The following is a 20,082-nucleotide window of genomic DNA, read 5'->3' on the forward strand; positions in this document are numbered from 1 at the left end:
CTGGGACCTCTCCATCCTTTAGGGGTTGGCCGCATATCTGACGCAACCGGGGGAAAAGTTCAGCCTTAAATTCCTTCCACACCCTCTGAGGGAGGGGATCCAGTGGTGAGCCTGAGGAGACGGTCAATGCTATATTATTAAACATTTCCTCCAAAGGCATTTGGAAACACTCCCGAGTAGGCTGATGGTTACTGTCTAGGCTCTTGTTCTGTGTCTCCAGCACAGTTGGCCCCAGGAAATCATTCTCCGCCTTTATGGGTGCATTGTTATCACAGTCCACTCCAGTCTGATTCTTTAAATTAAGGCCATTGATAATTTTAATAATCTTTTCATTAAAATGAGTTGCCAAGTCATCACATAGCTTTTGTGTGGCTACAATCTTATAACTTACGCTGGCTGGCTTAGAAAGGTCCTTTACTATAGTAAAAATAGTTCTAGCCTTATTCAATGCTTGTAAGATGGTATTTGCAATGTATTCAGCCTTTGAGCTGGCAATTACGTCCTTGTACTTATGCAATTGAGTTTATACGTTTATTTTATCTATTTCAGCATATATCTGCCTCCATTTTCTTTCAGCCAATTTGCATTCCTTCCGCTGTAGCCTCAAGTCCTCACTATACCAAGGGCAGAAGGTCTATCTCTGTTTTTCAGACTCTTTATTGGGATTCTTTGATCTAGGGTTTCATTTATTTGAGCGCAGAAGGTTAAATAATTTTCTCCCACTGAATTCTTTGAGTCAAATAGGTTTTTCTCTGTAAATAGTGGGATTTATTTTTTTAAATAATTAGGGCCCTTCCCTACCCTGCCGAAAATTCCTAGGGCAGGTCCCTTTCTTATTTGCTCTAGGTAGCATCAGCAGAAAATGGACTAAAGAATGATTAGTCCAACATAAATGTAGAACTTCTATCACTCTGGCTTCCATAGGGTTGGCAAATATTACATCCAGGATGTGTCCTCTTTGGTGTGTGGATTCTAGCACTAATTGTTGCATGTTGAGACTCTCACTGTCTTGTGCTAGATCTCTCAAAGCTGAATTCACGTCCCCCTTATCCCAGGGATTAAAACTACCTAATAGAATCAGCCTACAATGAGTAAGTGACATATTGCACACCAAGTCAATCAGTGCCTGACAATGGGAGCTCTGTCCTGTTGGTGGTCTATAGCATACAATTCCTGTGAATACCTGTCCCTTATCCCCCTCGAGGGAGAATCCCAAAAGTTCTGCACCCTCAACCTCATCCATTTGAAGTAGAGTAAAATTCCATTTCTCTTTAAATATTACTCCAACTCCCCCCTCCTCTCACATGCGCTCGGGGTTTATGGAAGGCTTTGTATCCTGAGGGGCAGGCTAGCCCAAGTTCCACTATAGAACCACTCCGAGTCCATGTTTCCGTAATAAACAAAGCGTCAAAGTCATGGCTTTCCAACATAATAAAAATCTCTTGATAATGCTTAAATAGGTATCTAGCATTGACTAGCCCACATTTTAGGCTGTCTGTGTAGACCTATCAGAGGGGTAGTTACATTCTCCCATTTATTTACCACAGAACCTTTAACATCTTGCTTACCTATATGTATAAGTTGTTCCCTTGAATAAGAAATTCTGGTATTACTGAGTAGACGGTATTCCTGACCGGCAGCATTGCTGGCGATGTGCGCGATCGGTGCGCGGATGGGCGCAGACGGGCTTGCCTCTGGCGCACCTCCGGCTGCGCATTTGCATTCTCCTGCCTTATGTAGAGGGGGAGCGTCCTAAATCATGATCAACTAAAACGCTGACCAAGATGGCGTACTGTAGTCCTGAAGAAATGACATTTGTATCATACATTAATCGCAAACCAAATGTCGGACACTCTTTTTTGGCTGACAAGGAACATCATCTAATAAAGAAGATATTGCCAAATAGAATGGATGTCTAATGAATTTTCAATTCTTAAGCATTTTACTCCAGACCTTGAAACAACCTGTCTTGATCTAGTTCATGCAGATATTTTAGGGGAGTTATGTACTATATCTATTCCTTAAAGTCTGATAGCCATCCCTATTGACCTTCTTGCTCCTCTCTACTTTCTGATGAGTTCTACACACACTAATCTTGACACAAGATCTCTAGTAGAACAGCTAGACTTGCTTTTTCATCGAACTGAAATCACTGCTAGTCGCATTTGTACTCTTGTACAGATCAATATCCAACCTTGAACACAGTGCCAAGTCACACCTATATTTCTAATCATACTTATATTCCTCAGGGCCTCAATCCAGGTACAACCCTCAGAGTAACAAGGAACCGTACCATAGAAGATCATCCCAAAAAACACCCACTAAGGCAATGAAGGAAAAGATTCAGTTTTACGAAACAGTTGAGTTTTCAAAAGCATCAAGGTAAAATTCAAGATCTTGATGATCTCACGAGGCAGAATTTCCCTCCTGGTGACCCATCAAATATACTAATAATCCAGACAACCTCAATATGCTCCCAATTCACACAGTACTCCTTACTAAAATAATAAATTATATTTCAGTCGTCATCTCCACAGATACAGGTCAGTGGCAAAATATAATCTTGTAACTGTGGATGTGATTGACGAAAACTATTTATTCCTATTTTCCCTGACAGAAAAGTCAATAGCAAACTCATCACACACAACCTGTTCTAGACCACCTCATACTGCAAAGCAATGAGATCCCTCACCTTGACTGGGAGGGAAAAGTGACAGCTATTCACAGATCCTAATTCAATGCAAATGCTTGAAAATTGATCAACCTTCCACCTTCCAGTATCTGTCAAATTAAAAATATCTAAATTGATGCCTACTGTATTCCATATCATTTATCAACCTCTCAGAAATAATCTCTTCCTTATAGAAAAACCTGATAGAATTCATAGTGGAAAAAACAATGCTGCCTCAAAAAACATCTGGCTGGGGGACGTCATTCATCATTGATGACAGAAGCAGGGCTCAGTTGCTTTACAACTGTCACACTTTCTGCTTGACAACCACCTCATGAAATCTTGTTCATCTACAATATAAGAGAAGGATTCAATATTTGAGATTATTATTTAAAAAACAAGGCCTAGCCGAGAGTAAGTCACCCATTCCAGTCAAGTTGAAGTAGAATATGACTGCTACCTAATCCTTCTCAGGAGCTGCCCATTCTCTATGGAACTCTGTATCTGCAAACCTTTGACAACATGTGGACTTTCTTCGATTCTGCTAAAACCATAAACGTACCTGTTAGTCTTTATATTGACCTGTAACTATTAGTCTATATAATTCTAATTTTCTCTATCCCCTCAATCCTATCCCTCCACTACTCTTTCTCTTCCAGCTTATATATTAACCATAACTACTATCTTATTCCTCTTATCCTTCTTTCTCAATGTACTTCCCTTCTACTTTTCCTAAAAGTTTGCATTGGTTACTCTTCATACCTTTCACTATTCACCTCATATTTCTGCTCTACCCTCTCCATTTTCACTACTTTTACTTCTCCATCAATTAGCTCCAAATCTCTTTCATCTGTATTAATCTTTCAAACTGTCCTTATGATTGTCAGAGTATGATTCTTATTTAAACTTTATCCACTAACCAGGGAGATCTGGACCAGCAGTAGTGATGTAGAAAGTGAGTCCAGCCACAGCCCATAAAGCTCAGTGGAGCAAGCTAAATACTAGGTTCTTCCAAAGAACCCCAGAGGGAATGGGGGAAAGTAATAAAATAAGAAAAACCTGGCCAACTGCTGACCACCCGTCTGTCTTCACACTTGCACTCCCACTTAGTTTCCTGTGTGATGTGGATAGAAATGTTTCTGTTTTTTGTACCCGCTTGTACTGTAAGGTGAGAACATGCATTAATACCAGCAAATGCACTATATCTGTGCTTTCAATAACATTTGTTCAACACTTCTATCCTCAAGCATATGTTCTCTACATGGTACCTACCTGGTTGTCTTTGCCAGGAATTGTGAGGTGTTAGTACGAAGCTTTAGTTTTTATTTGCATTCTAGATTGCGATGCAATCCGCACCTATGATTGTCCTAATGGATGTTCTGATTCAAATAATTATTTTCATGAGGAGTGCCTTTTCATAATCAAGTTTTTAGTCCTAGTATGATTCTTTATTCTGTAGTAGGAATTTAATGTCTGCTTTGAATCATCCAGTCTCTAAAATCAGGTTGGAAGACTCTAAAATCAGGTTACCATATCTCAAGGCACAAAGGTTTCTGAAAGCACTGATTGTTTGTTAGACCTATTCACCCAGGTGCATTTCTCAAATTAATTGTCACTTACTTATAATTTTCTTTCTTTTTTGTAGATTCTGCCGACAATGACTCTCTTGGTTTAAGATCGTGTTCAGGTTTCCAGAAGAACCTGGAGATGCAGTGCTTGAGTGGGGCCTTTCATAGTCTTCCCTCTCAAAATAACCATCAAGAGTTGGAAATCTTGTGATGCCATTGCTGGAAGCTTCCAAACTCAACCATTGTCTATTGACTTATGTTTGTCCAATTCAGAGTGTGCACAAGTAACACTTTTTCCGGCTCTGAGTTAGCATACCAAAATTGTTCCTACTCATGTTGGAGTAGTCTTAATCTAGAGTGCACCCATTCAGATGTTCATTATCCCACACTCTAGGGCATATTTATGAGAGCCTTGTGTAACTTGTGCACCAAGAAAACTAGTACATGTATGACGCAAGGCTCTGAGTCAGATTTATGGAGCCACGCAAAGTCACATTGCGTGGCTTTGATTGGCCTCATAAATCTTGAGTAAGGCAACACAGCGCAAATCACTGCGCCGCCTTACTCTGCGCAAGGGAGGCATTCCATGGGATTTGCGGTGGGTATTTGAAGCATCCCTGAAGTAAGAGTTCAGACTCAGGAAGGTAGATTATTTTAGGTTTATTCATATAAGAAGATGTGCTGCCAAGACAACGAAAATGTCAAAGGGCAGAGAAGAAATGAGAAGTCAATTAGTAATTCCAAGAGTTATAGGAGACAGGCAAGAGAATGATTTTCAAAGAGAATGAGCCCGCATCGAAATACCTCCCAACCCCACACATACGTTCAAAGGGGCGAGTATGCGGCGAAGCTCCCAATTCCCAAATTTTAATTTTAACCAGAAGAATTTCAGGTGACGTGCACTTCTGAGACTTTGTTAGTTACAACTTGTGGCTAGTTAAATCCAAAGGCAGCATAGCCACGTCAATGAAAAGTTTAGTCTTATTTTTCCAATAAAATTTAAATATTATCTCTTACCAAATACACGTGTTGAGATCTTCTTATTTGTATGTATCCTTCCGACTACGCCAGTGAAGCATCTCTGAAGTAAGAGGTCAGACTCGGGAAGGTAGATTCTTTTAGGTTTATTCTTATAAGAAGATCCCATCCAACATCAAGGAGGAAGAAGCACCAACTGACACTTCAGCTAGGTTACAGAAGACAGAACCCAGTGACATGCATATAGTTCCAACATTACCTAAGCACAGATAACATAGCATAAGAGGAGAACTCCACAGTGTTCCCAAGGAATTCCCATGGTTCTTGATGCATTCCCAGATTCACAAGGACTTGTAAATCTGGAACTGTGTTCAAATCTTCCGCCTCCCAAGGGCAGGCGTAACAAGCTGAAATATCTGTATTTCTCCTTGTATTTTCCTCTTTCTATGTCTTCTGAATTGTGCAGCATACATAGGAGAAAAATGCCTATATGGATTGTTTTTGTGCAGCAAGGTGCCCCTTCCCACACAAAACAATCCTGCCGACATCACAGGCACACTTACACCATGGTGCGATGGTACCTGCATTGGCTCTAGGCTGAAAAAATGATGCCAGCGAAGTGGTAAAGGACAGGAATGCACCATATTGGAAAATTAAGTAGCTTCCTGCACTTTCACTTTGACATAGGGCAGCACAGCAAGGTGACTTACTGTGCTTCCCTACGCCAAATCCCTAAAAACAAGGACCTTAATGTCTAGGACTGTGCTATGGGGCAATGGATAGCCTGGTGTGATGACTCAGGTTAGTAAGCCCAATGACCTCCTTTTATGCTGCTTGATCATGGCAATAATCTGCTAGTCAGCATTCGTAGAAGACAAAATTTGCCTCCTCTGGTTTTTCATCCTTTCAACACCTCAGTGTCTTCCCCGTCCTCTTTTCCTTCTCAATCTTTCTAAATTTAGTTTTGGCAATTTGTGAAAGTATCCACCTAAGGATAAATAGCTCACTATAGTTGTTAGTTTCTAGCATTTTCCTGCTATCTGTGAGGAGATTGCTTCATCTCCATAGGTGTTTAAATGTAAAGCACACTGACTCCAATCAGGGTAGAGTTGTGCTGCATAACAACTTGAAATAAATAAAAAAAATCAATAAATAAATAAATGAGGAGCGCACCCCTGAATATCTTTCTTTCTCTTATGCATAAAAGCAAAATCTAAAAACAAAGGGCCTGATTACAAGTTTGGTAGATGGGGTGCTCTGTCACACAGGTGACGTATATCCCATCCGCCATATTACTAGTTCCATAGGATATAATGGAATTGTAATTTAGCATACAGGTATCCATGATGCTTGTAACGGGCTAACCCTGTCTTCCAAACTCAGAATCAGGCCCTAAGTCCTGGGTCTGAAATTTCAAAGACATTAACCCTCTACCCTAAAAAATATGACATCCTCAAAACTAATGAACACCACAGACGAATCGGTCCAGGACTCAAAAATATGAGCACTTTTAACAGTTAGGATGAAGGTGATAAATTAACTTTCCTCTTTAAATTTAAAAAGACACAACAGCTTTAAACCTATAGAGTGGCTCTCTAAAGAGATATTCAGGGAATGAAAAACCCACAGATATATTCAACTGCTATAAATGGTGCAATCACACCTCTAGGCAGAATCTAGAAACTCTATGCAATCAATGCAAACAGTATAAAAAACCCTCCCTTCAGCCCAAAGCAACCATACTCAGATCAAAAATTACTCTAGCTAAAAATATCATAAAAATTCACTAACCTACAGGATGCTTGTAGTATTCTAAAACCAAAGAGATCAGTTAGAGGTTCTTTTGATTCTTTGACAACAAAATAAAAAAGATAAACAGATTGAGTTGTGACTTGCCACAGCAAAAGTGAATTTACATAATAATAATGAGAGCGGTAAACTGCAAAACTAGAATAATGGACATCTTTCAAGAAGTAACTAAAAATGTTGATGAACAGAGCTATTGTCCTCAAGCCCTTCAAACCATTTCACTGACCATCTTCCAACAAAAATGGTAAATGGCATAAGTCTTTTCTTCCCTCACTAAGTGCTCTCTGACACAAAAGAAAGTTCCCCGACTATACTAAGATTTACCAACTTACCCTTCTTTTCAAATGTCTTAGGCCCTTAAACCCTAAACAACTCCCACACTGTCTAAAACCCACCCTTTGTGGCTAAAGTTCTATACAATTGTGTCACTAAGCAGCACAAACACATGATAGAAGGAAACAACTTAGATGATGGTCAATCAGAATTTACAACCAGGTATAGCATGGAAACAGCAACGGTACAAATACTTGGTGTGCATTGGTTACTTAAAACAATAGCAGCTCTTTCCTTTTTCTGCTTCACAACCTGTTAGCTGTGTTTGACACTGTCAACTATGCATCCTTGGTAAAATCAAGAGGCTATGTGGAATAGTTCTGAAATTGTTGAAATCATATCTTGTCAATAATTTGCAGCAAGTGAATCTGAATAACACCTTATTAGTGTGCTTCTAGAACAAGGTGTCCTGCATGGCTCAATCCTTTCTCTGATGCTTGTTAACTTATATTTCAACCCTCATCCTTTCACCTGATGAAATAAAGCATCTGTTTTCACTTTTACACTGATGGAGGATATGCATGTTCTGCAAAGACCACATGGGAGCTCCAGTTGTAAATTACTCTACATCATCTCAAAATGAACCCCTGAAAAATGTTATTCCTATTGCTTTCCTCTGAACACTTCAGCACACCCAAACATGAGAAGAACATAACAGACCAGTGCTTCCCAAACTTCTTAGAACCATGATTCAATTTTTAAAAAGACAAACTTTTGTGACCCATCTAGCTTTAATAGACAGGAGGCTGGCAATTTCTTCATGTAACTAAAGCAGCATATGGTAGCGCAATTCCACTTGCAAACAGCACATTTTTTCAATTAAAATGACCACGGACACCCATTTTTATGAAGCCTTTGTGTTGTTCTTGCATCACACTGGGCAATGCGAAGACAAGGCAAAGGCTTCAGTAATATTTACAAAGCCACAAAAGGCCTGATTTGCATGGCTTAGTGTGGCATTGTAAAGAAATGCAACTCATTTAGCTGCTTGTGCAGTGTTATTTTACAGTTCTATTGATAGAGCATGAACCTTCCCATAGTCCCATCCATGAATTTTAGCCCATTTCCCAGCTTCACAAAGACTTGTAAACTTTGGAATGTGTCAAAATGCTATGCCTTTCCCAGTGAGGCATAACAAGGAGGAATATCTTTATTTCTCCTTGTTAGTTCCTCTTTCCACGTAGGCTGCATGCTGCTGTTCCTATTTATCTAAAAAAGAATATCTGAAGCAATGTCTGCAGAAATCAAACCATGGTGTGATTGTGTTTACTTTTCCACTAGCTCCGGGCTGAGTCACGTAGACCTTATTTTCTTCCATCCAGATGGAAAATAGTCTTGTAGCTCATAGACTGTGTATTCTTAATTATTTTCAGAGCCCTGTGCAAAATATATATTGTGGGTCCCTAAGCAGAACAACTTTGAATTTCTTTTACTCATTGTCTACTAATTGAAGTCTCATGATGCCATAAAATATTGATTTACATGTTTAAGGTTGAGATAGAGTACTAGATAAAAGCAAAAAAAGTTCTCTTTAACTGGAGCCCCTTGGAAGGTAGGGGCCATGGGTAATTGCCCACTTTGCCCACGACTTAAACTGTCTCTGCTTATAGACATGACTGATCAGCTCCTGTATGGAAAGGTTACTTTTCCTCTTTTCAGATTTTTTCTAGGTCAAAATCCCCATCTTTGAAGTTGTAGGCAAGTCAAAGTAAGATATTCATGCACAGTAAATACTACCCACCAAGAAAATAAGACTAAAGGTGAGTCCCCCCCCTCGTAGTAGAGTCTACATAATGTGGGAACATAACTCCTGCCTATCCATTTGCCTAGGAGAATCACAAAGGTCTTAACTAACAACATGAAATATTGTGTGATGAATGTAGTTCACTCACATGTTGATTTTGATTCCCTGGACATAATTTAATGTTTTAAGATGTGGAAGACTGAATCATGAAATTGTAGATCAAAATCATTGCAGATAATGTCACACAAGTAAACCAGTAAATATGAACTGACCCAACACCTGTCAGTGATTGCCCACCAAATTTATGGTTGACAAATCTACTACAACAAAACAAACATAGAGCGACTAGAAACAAGATACATATCTGGACAGGATGCACCAACCACATGATGATTGGAGACAAATAACTGCAAGGACGATGCATTCTAGAGGCAATATACAAATCATCGCTCAACACATAGATTATGCAGGGCAATATGCCTATTATTTAATATGGGGCAGCTTAAACAGTAGTGTCATTGTTCTCCTTACTACTAGCACCAGAAATTGAAGAATGTTTCTATCAATGCACCTTCAGTCAAATAACTGAATTGTTTACACTTTATGGTCTGCGAACAGTTGATCCTCTGTTATCCCAAAGATTTCAATGGGTTGATTGATTAATTAATTGAAGAATATATCCTGACATTATTCTGGTCAATACTGACCACGTCATATAAGGTGATTATCACAAGAAACAACATGTTTTTAGCTGTTTACTAAAGACTGAAACATTCTGAGTCAAGCAAAGATGCAGGAAAGATTTAGTCCAGTAAAGGGCATTGGGATTGGAAAAATAACATCATCACATGAATGCTTCCTGACCTTAGGTATGTTAAGAACAATTTAGGAACTCCAACAGATAATGTGAGATGGACAGTACCTGGTAAATTTATTTTGAAGATAAAGTGTGCCTCTCCTGAAGAAGGCATTGGGAACATTTGTCAACACATTCCTCTGTGGCAAAGTGATGATAAGTGGAGCAAAGTAGCAAAGTGTTGATAAAGTATCTACCTTCCACTGCAAAACCTTTGCTTGAAAATTGCCTTTAAAGTACTGCTCATAGCACTTTGTGCAGGTTTGCTTTATTTTAATTCACGGAGGGATAATGTTGGGTGTACTTGGGTGTTCAAATGCTATCAACCATGGTTTTTAGATCAAAACCAGATCCCAATGATTGTCAGACCAGGCTTTGCCTCAAAATTAACTCTTCCTTGTAACAAACATTAAGTAGGAGAAATGTTTATATTTCTACAAACATTTCAATGATTCAGTCTACGCACTAAACAGCACACATCCAGTGTGTAAAATGTAAAAAAATGGGCTAAGCATAAGATTTTGTTCAGTAAGGTTACTGTTCCAGTACAAAACCTATGCTAAACATGACACACATGTATGGGACCTCCTGAACACCCTCTTGCCAGACGTTGCCTTTCTCACAGACACCTGGACAAATGCCAGCTCCACAACTGACATCTCAACCGCCGTCCCTGATGAGTACAAGATCCAGAGAAAGGACCGCCCCAACCACCCTGGAGGTGGACTCGGCATTGTACACAAAACTCCCTCCGACTCACCACATCCAGCACGAACGACTCCTCGCCCCCCCTGGAACACCTCCATTTGCCGATCCAGATTAACCCCAGAACTACTATATGTGGCACCCTCGCCTACAGACCTCCTGGATCGTGCACCACATTCACCACTACCATCGCAGACCTCATTGCACCCCATGCGCTTACATCCACCTTGACAACCCGAGTGACCCCCAACTCTATGGCCTCCTGGACAACCTTGCAAACATCAGACTGAGACATCTCGTCACCACCCGCACCCACAAGGCAGGACACATTCTCGACCCCATCTTCGCTGGAGGAAGCAACCCCTCTGAACGGACCACCACTGCGTCCACTTCTCCTTCTCTAAACCCACCGCACACAAGCCTACACTTTGCCTCCCATGCAAGAGCATCTCAACTCCGCCCTTAACCTCGCTCTTCCTCCCACCACAACTGACCCCAACTCTGCGGCCATCGCACTCCACAGCTGGATCACCGACTGCACAGACACTCTTGCACCACTCCAGAACTTGGACAGAAAATGCACCACGAAAGCCACTTGGTTCACCACGGACCTTCGAGTATCCAAGTGCACTTGCCGATGACTTGAGAAAGAGTGGAGGAACAGCAAAACCCCTGACGCTCACTCCGCCAACAAGACCGCCAAGACAGAACACCACCAACTCATCAGAACCAGAAAGAACATTTTTATCCAGAACAGAATCCTCACAAATTCCCGCAACTCCAAGGCACTCTTCAGCATCATAAAAGTATTCACCAAACCCCCAGCGACTCCTCCAATGTCCCTTCCTCCCAGGACCTCTGCAACAAATTCGGCTCCTACTTCCATATCAACATCAGGACTCTACCACAACTTCAACTAGCAGAACCTAAGCACTGACCCTTCTCCTTCAACACACAACGCAACTCAGCCTACCATCACTGCCTGGACCCCTGTCACCACAGAAGACATTGCCAAGACCATGAGAAGCATACACTCAGGAGCCCCCACCAACCCCTGCCCACCCCACATCTTCCACAGAGCTGCCTCCACCATAGCACCCAAACTACGACGCACTATAAACTGCTCCCTCGAAACAGGCACCTGCCCCGACAACTTGAAAAGCGCAGAAGTCAAGCCCTCCGCAAGAAGCCCACTGCAGATCCTACGGACCTCCAGAACTACCAACCCTTCTCTTGCCTCCCATTCGCAGCCAAAGTCACCGAGAAGATCGTTAACAACCAGCTCAGTAACTTCATAGAAACCAACTCAATCCTCGGCTCTTCTCAATCCAGCTTCCGCAGCAACCACAGCACCGAGACCGCCCTCATAGCCACCATGGATGACATCCGCACCATTCTCGACCAGGGCCACTCGGCTGCCCTCATCTTACTAGACCTCTCATCAGCCTTCTACTCAGTCTCCCACCACACACTAACCGCCAGACTCCACGATGCCGGCATCCGGGGAACGGACCTCGACTGGATCCACTCCTTCCTCACCAGCTGCACCGAAAGAATCAGACTCCCGCCCTTCCTCTCCGAACCCACAGAGATCAGCTGTGGATTACCCCAAGGATCCTCACTCAGCTCCATACTCTTCAACATCTACATGGCCCCACTCGCCACAATCATCAGAAAACACGGACTCAGCATAGTTTCCTAAGCCGTCGACACCCAGCTCATCCTCTCCCTCATCAACAAACCTGACATCACCAGACATAGTTTCCAGGATGGAATGAAAGATGTTGCCTCCTGGATGAGCGACAGCTGCCTAAAGCTCAACTCAGAGAAAACAGAAATCCTCGTCCTCAGATCCAACCCCTCATGGGGCAACACCTGGTAGCCCACTGCCCTCGTCAACCCTCCCACACCCACAGATCATGCTTGCAGCTTCAGCCTCGACTCCACCCTCACCATGAACCAACAGATCAACGTTGTATCTTCCGCATGCTTCAACACACTTCGCATCCTCCGCAAGACCTTCAAATGGATCCCCCCAAATCCAGAAGGATTGTCACCAATGCACTCATAGCCAGCAGACTGGACTACGGGAACGCCCTCTAGGGAACGCCCTCTCTGCTGTAATAAACAAATCTCTACTTCTCAAACTCCAGAGCATCCAGAACGCCACAGCTAGACTTGTCCTCAGCATCCTATGACAACACCGCATTACCCAGAACCTACAAGTACTCCACTGGCTCCCTGTCGAAAAGAGAGTGACCTTCAAGCTACTCACTCATGCCTACAAATCACTCCACAACATCAGACTCCAATGCCTCAATGAAAGAATCTCCTTCTATGCACCCAAGAGAAGCCTCTGCCTCACCGATCTTTCCCTGGCCAGAATCCCATTCATCTGCAGAGCCAGAGCGGGGGCAATTCTCCTCCTACATCACAGCCAAGACCTGGAATGAACTCCCACTTAGCATCAGATGAACCCCCACACTGCAACCATTCTGGAGGACCCTCAAGAACAGGGTCTATGGATAACATAAAGCTGCCCGAACCCCCCTCACACCCCAGCCCCTTTAGACCCTCACAGTGAGTAGTGCGCTTCATAAATCCCTGATTGATTGATTGATTGAGTGAATGGCTGTGCTATATACACCCTGTTTGATTATCAAGTGGGTAGGAGATGAGATCCTTTTATTGCATTCACAGACATAAACATGCCACTGCATTCTATCATCTGATGGTGACATCACACATAGGTAAGTAAGGGCTAAAGAAAGATTTTTCCAAAATCCAGCCCTGAAGAAGGAACTGCTTAAACAACTTGTCATTCTCTAGAAGAATCCAAAAAAGGGAGGATTTTCCTTAAGGTTTAAGAAGTATAAACAATTATAAGTGGCATTGTTCACCTCAAGAACAAATGGAATTCCAGTCAAATAGAAAATCTCACTTTCTGGCTGTACTTACAGGAATAGTAGTAAAACCTAAATGTGAAGGTCATCACTCTGGATCATATAAAGAGGGACTACCTAGCACAAAACCTGTTTTATCAGAGTTAAGTTTCAGTTGATTGGTGGCTATGTATGTGTATGTATGCATCCCGTATTTCTATAAAGCATACATAGCCAAAAGGAGGCAGAGCACTGTACATGGTCGAAGACAAGGAGGAGCACTGTACATGGTTAAAGGCAATGAGTGACCACAGACGTAGCTGAAATGTGGGCGATTAATGCAGTGTGATTTAGTGGTCTTTAAAGAGGTGTATCTTCAAATATTTCCTAAATTTCAGGAATGTTGAAGTGGTCCCGATGGATACAGGGATATTGTTTTTGATTCTGGATGTAGAGATGGAAAAGGACTGCTGCCTTGTTTTTCTGTTTTTACACTTCTAAGTCTACAGTTTGATTGTCCTAGCTGTGGGTATGCTGAGGACTAGCAGAGAGTTTTTTTAAATGATACAGGTGGTTTTGAAAATGCTGCGGCCCAGCATGGTGAGCCAGTGGAGTTCCAACAGGCTATCCACTTTAATGCAGCTAGCACACTGTCTTGAAAAGCACTGCTGTTAAATGCATCGAAGAAGGATGGGGGCTTCACTGGCGTCTAAATAAAACGCTTTGTATTGCCAAAACTATTAATGACCAAAGGGAAAGAAATAATGACACATCCCAAAGAGTTGGGGGCATATTATCAAGGACTGCATTAAAATTATTGCCGGTTTAGCGGCAGAAAACTTCCGCTAAAGCGGCGATAATGGGCTTGATAATATGCCGTGGAGAATTCCAATAGTAGCCCATGTTAACACCACAACATGGACTTCTATTGGATTTCTCATGGGCATATTATCAAGCCCATTATCGCCGCTTTAGCACCAGTTTTCTGCAGCTAAACCGGCGATAATTTTTAACGCCATCCTTGATAATATGCCCCCAAATACTTAGGAACAGGGTGAAAAAACAGACGAAGGGTGGCAACAAGAAAAAAGTGGCTAAGAGGTTTACACCAAATGAAAAACTGTGGAAGTAAGAAATAATGATAAATATAGGATAGAAAAGGATGCAAAAAGGTATACATCACAGGGACAAACCTTTAATGAATATAAACTTGAAGGAAGGACTAAAAGAAATAAAGAAAATGCGACTTTAAAAAGTAAAAGTGATATTACTGAAATTTGCCAAGTTAAAAAAATTAGGGTGTACCTTACAAACCGCTTGCCTCTGTCACCTAAAGGGACAACAGTAGTGATGGAAAGACCTGGATAAAGCACAGATGAGGCACATTTTGCGTAGAGACGACTAACACTTAGCTGAAGTGACAATAGTCACCTATTTTGCCAAAGGAAACACATCGTGTTATAGGCAATCAGAGTCCCATAGACAAATATGTACTTGGATGCAACAGCTGATTCACATAAAGAGGCTGTAGTGTCCATGAGTCTGTGCGTGGAAATTGAAAATATGGCTAGATGGGAGTGTGGCAAACATGGCTTGGACTGAACATCAATAGATGGAAACAGGCTCGCTCGTCCCCTCACTCAGTGTGATATCTCTGTACTCCATTCATAGAATTTGACTCCCAATATGTTATTGCATCATCTAACTATGATGAATCATGAAATTGCTCACCTAGTCACGCTTGTTCTTTCTATATTTTCATTGAAGTGCCCTCTGTTTCATCCTGTTTTTCAAAAACTCGCCCACTATACGGGTGGCTTTCCAGTCTCTCATTATGGTCCATGCATAACCTCAACCACATTCTTCAGCTCAGTCCCGTGAAAGCACACACCAGATTCAGGATGAGAGATTGTTGCTGAAGGGGAATTTCCATTGCCATGCTAGCTACCAGTGCCATCTTCCTTCGTCATGGAAAGGGATACAATTAGAAATTACTGCTGTATGTGTACCTCTTCACCTTTGCCAAAACACAAGTACGCCTGGTCACTACTGCAGTATACATGGTGATCAGCAAATCTACACATTATCAGCATGGGATCACATGTGAGGAATTGTAATGCAGTGTGGGATGTAGGCATGTGACATTATGCCATTGACATGAAGGAAAGCAAGTGTAGGGTTATGGGCATTATTAGTGGTACTTGCATACATAGACTTTTGGCACACTTTTATCTGAAATAGCAATAATCTGTAAATGTGAATTGTATAAGCTGTTCTGAATGCAAATACAAACTTGGTTTCATTTCTCACTTCTCCTGTTATTGATAAATCACATATTTGAATGTCTTACTATGTATGCAACAGTTGCATGGAATCATTGACATATAGATTATTTTTAGATTGGCATGTACAACAGAAAAGTGGTAACTACAGTTATTATGCTGTGTGGAACTGACCAAGGAGTTTGTAACTCCTCAGCACTGCCTTTAGTGTGGAAGGACCAATTACTAAGAACAGGTAAGTAAGGTGGATTTTAAAATGTGTCCAAAGTTTATTTGCACTGTACAGTGCAGTGTGAGGCCCTAAGCAGAGCTCCAAGAATGTGTCAAACCTCACACTTCTTTGAACAATTATTTATAAAGTTCCATACAGATTGCATATGGATATGGTGCAAGAATGTTCAAAAAGTGGACAGTTTACACCATAAATCATTCATATCGTGCATACAAGAGTAACAGTAAGGCAAGTTCTGGCATTCATTGTGAGTTCACAGAGTGTTTGAGGCCTCGCCTTGCCCGGGACCCTCTGCCTTATCTATTCCATGCAAGGCAATCCTTCAGCTTAGAGGTCTTCGCCCTTGGTTGTGGCAGGCACCAAGAGCAGAACCAGGTGCGAGTGCACACACACACAAACACACATTCCCATATATGATATAAACTTTACTCGAAACCACCATCTATGGAATAATGTACCACGTGACTTCCTTGGAATGACTTCTGTTAATAAACCACACTCACATTTGCACATTTCATTAACATGCTATTACTTATGATTGGTTTTCTATATGCAAGGAGCTATATGCATCTGTGTCACATGCTTGTAATTACACAGTAATTGATGGGAAATCTGTAAATGGAATATATCATCTCACTGTCAAAATGAATTATGCAGATTGTGACTGCGGAGCCCTCCGAGCACTGCATTTGAGCTCTTAAATTCTGCAGTCCATGGTGTCAGTCATTGGACACAAAATGCTCAATGAAAACCATGATATACTTTTCAATGATAGGCATGACACACTAAGCCAATGTGTTGGACCTGGCATCCTTGGCATGGTTTCCCCCCTAACCTTTTGCCTTCAATCCTCCTGTTTGCTGACTTTCTTTTTGCTGGCCTTAGAGCTATAAGAACTTTACCACTGCTAACCAGTGCTAAAGTGCTTGAGTTCTCTCCTTAAAATATAGTAAAATTGGCCTGTGCCCAATAGGCATATTTAATTTACTTGTAAGACCCTAGTAAGTTGGCACTATCTGTGCCCAGGGCCTGTCAATTAAATGCTACTAGTTGGCCTGCAGCACTTATTGTGCCACCAGCTTAAGTAGCATGTTTAAGCATGTCACAGGCCTGCCATTCCAGCCTGTGTGTATGCAGTTTTAGGCTGCCATTTTGACCTGGCAAAATAAAACTTTTTCCAGGCCCAAACATTCCTTTTTACTACATATCCTTCACCCATAGGCTAGGTCCTGGACAGCCCAAATGGCAGGTTGAAATGCATATAAAAAGTAGGATCTGTACTTTTAAAGTTTACATGTCCAAGTAGTGAAAAACTCTTACATTTGTTTTTTTACTACTGCAAGGCCTACCTCATCCTAGGATAATTCTGAAGTTACCGTATTATATTTAGTAAGTGTATTTCAAAATGGGAACAGGTAACGGTTCATGTTTGGTGTCTTTGGAATTGTAATGAAAAATCCTAATTTATGGTGAAATCCGGTTTCAAATTACAGTTTTGTAAATAATGCTTTTAGAAAGCTGGCATTTTCCTACCCTAGCCATTTGGTGCCTTCAACCTGTCTTTGGGTCACATGACAGACAGACAACAGGGAGCTTAGGTGTGCCTGGATGGCCAATCACTGACAGGATGGGATGGAGGAGCTGGGCCCTGCCCCACTTACATTCTTTAGATTATAAAATGTAGTCAAAGTAATTACATTTGACAATAAATATCAGCAGCAATTAAGTCAATGACTGAAAATCACTGTTGACGTGCAATGGTGATTTCAAGAATTTGGTACTGCTAAGCATTAAAACCTTCATTACATGATTCTCTGGATCTCTGATAGTGCTGGCAATGAGTGTTACACCTCCATGGGGTTTCAGATACTTGTGATAATGCTGCAAACTCATAAATACAGATGTGAGATATGTGAAGGAGAAAAAAGTTGGAAAGATAATAACTCACAGGGGAATTTGGATGTTGAATTGCCAGTTCTCCGGGTAATAATTAATTTCTTGTAGAAACTTAAGGATTCAACATGCAATTACTAATAACGCCATTCCCTGTAGTTACCAGTACGTTTGCAATCTGTAATTGAGGAATCCAGAGTTACCACGAGGATCACAGGTCCACTTGTGATGAGTGCTTAAGAAAGGCTGAATACTAATGAGCAATAACAGCCAGACATTTTCCACTGCCATAGTGGGTACTCCCCTGCCTCTTGAGCACTTCTTTCTCCCCTGATAAGAAGTATGATAAAGCCATGCTGATACCAAGCACCGAAGCAGCACATCCCACGCCTGTTTAAATGATTTGTCCTTAATGTTCACCAAGCGAAGAATCTACCACATTATTGTATTTTTAAAATATTTATCAATTGTAGATGCTCTCTTTTTAAACGTAGCTCATTTTGTTTTGGTGTTGTGGCTAGGATCCAAAAATCTCTATTTTTGTTCTTATTTGTGGAATTCATTTTGCAACCCTTTTTGCCAAATTACAGCAGTTCACATTTTCCAGCACAAAATGAATTTCCTCTAGTAAAGAACACATTTTTTGATGTCTCTGAAACCTCAACGAACATATTATTTATAGAACCCTGAACAAGATTTGTGTCTACACTGAACAAAACATGACAGAGTGAAATATACCTTTGAAGTCCAATCATTTTAAAATATTGCTGTAATATTTTGTTTAGTGCCGTGCTGTTTTGGAAAGTGAAAGATGAAAGAGCTTTCAAAGACAATCTGAGCTTAGAAGCTATCACAGAAGCTCTGATCTGACATTAGTTTAACATTACTTTCATGATATTTCTGGGTTTAGTGACATAATGTGACACCAATGAAAACCTATACATGGTAAAATTAATCACAAACAAAATAATAGTGTTCCATTATTTTGACTCTTCTAAACCTTCAGAAATATTCTGCTTGAAGGTGGCTCATATTTGAAGGTTGTTTTGACAAAATACCATCTCTAATGAAATACATCCAGAGAAAGAGTAGGGAAGAGAATGTGTGTAAATGTGAACCTTTTGTCTGTAGAAGAAACTGAATTCTGTCTACAAAATTAAATGCTATTGAATTGTAAATTACAGTAAACAACATCTTTCAGTCATGAAAAGAACACTTTTGAAAGCCTTTATATTTTTACTACACAAACAACTGTGAAATCATCAAGACAAAATAGGGTATTTCAATGCAAGATTACTTTTACACCCATACAAATAACAGAAATCCAAGTAAATATGTAACAATGTTTAAAAATGACATAACGGCAAGGGTATTGGGCAGTAACAGAGCAGTATCACAGGAGCCTGTTGCAATGTCTGAAGTTACAGTGGAAATAAAATATTTGCCTGGTCTTAAGACCCCATTTACAGACGACTTCACTATAAATGTATATGTAGAACATATTAACGTGAACGTGTTACTTTTATTGACTATGTATGAAGAGGCTGTCACCTAAAGCATTCTTTACCTCACCATCAGTGAAGTGAGAATTAAGGACTTGCAGAAATCTGGTTACAACAGAGCTCGATGCTCATCTTTTAGTCCTCCCTCCCTGACTAATACAAGTGATAAATACTCGGAGAGGTACAAACAATAGGCTTGGTAGTCTGATGTCACTGCTCACTCCAGGAAAAATATGACTTCAGGTCAGGCACAACTTGCAAATGTTCCATGAATTCCTGAATCACATTGAGAATTGCCTTCAAGAGGTTGTAGTTTTCAGACACTCAAAGTATTGCATCACATTGGAGTGAGTAAACACGTACTCAAGTAACCAGAATGTTATGTTCCCTATGTGTAGATAAGGTCTGGTTCAATTATGTTTAGTTCAGATTGAAGTGGTAGGTGATTTCAAAATTTCAATTGGTAGGTGTAAGAGGATAGGTGTTTAGCCCTGAATGTTGTTATGAAGGACCCGGATTATGTCATGGTGGACCCCTAGGCAAGTATACTTTGCAAGTTTCATTCTCAAAAAGTCTTCACAACGTATTCTGTTGTCACTAAATGCTAAAGACAGTATCATTTGTAAA

Source organism: Triturus cristatus, chromosome 11 (assembly GCF_964204655.1).
Source record: "Triturus cristatus chromosome 11, aTriCri1.1, whole genome shotgun sequence".
Lineage (NCBI taxonomy): Eukaryota > Metazoa > Chordata > Amphibia > Caudata > Salamandridae > Triturus > Triturus cristatus.